Source organism: Neophocaena asiaeorientalis, unplaced genomic scaffold, assembly GCF_003031525.2.
Source record: "Neophocaena asiaeorientalis asiaeorientalis breed wild unplaced genomic scaffold, Neophocaena_asiaeorientalis_V1.1 scaffold15, whole genome shotgun sequence".
In the NCBI taxonomy this organism is placed as follows: Eukaryota; Metazoa; Chordata; class Mammalia; order Artiodactyla; family Phocoenidae; genus Neophocaena; species Neophocaena asiaeorientalis.
Window position 1 is genome coordinate 4194700 of NW_020185328.1, and position 589 is coordinate 4195288.

Below are 589 nucleotides of genomic sequence, written 5' to 3' on the forward strand. Positions count from 1 at the left end.
TTTTTTTAGATTCCATATATATGTTTTAGCATACGGTATTTGTTTTTCTCTTTCCGACTTACTTCACTCTGTATGACAGACTCTAGGTCCATCCACCTCACTACAAATAACTCAATTTCGTTTCTTTTTATGGCCGAGTATATTCCATTGTATATATGTGCCACATCTTCTTTATCCATTCATCTATTGATGGACACTTAGGTTGCTTCCATGTCCTGACTATTGTAAATAGAGTTGCAATGAGCATTGTAGTACATGACTCTTTTTGAATTATGGTTTTTTCATGGTATATGCCCAGTAGTGGGATTGCTGGGTCATATGGTAGTATCAATTTACATTCCCACCAACAGTGCAAGAGGGTTCCCTTTTCTCCACACCCTAACCAGCATTTATTGTTTGTAGATTTTTTTGATGATGGCCATTCTGAATGGTGTGAGGTGATACCTCATTGTAGTTTTGATTTGCATTTCTCTAATGATTAGTGATGTTGAGCACCCTTTCATGTGTTTGTTGGCCATCTGTATATCTTCTTTGGAGAAATGTCTCTTTAGCTCTTCTGCCCATTTTTGGATTAGGTTGTTTGTTTTTT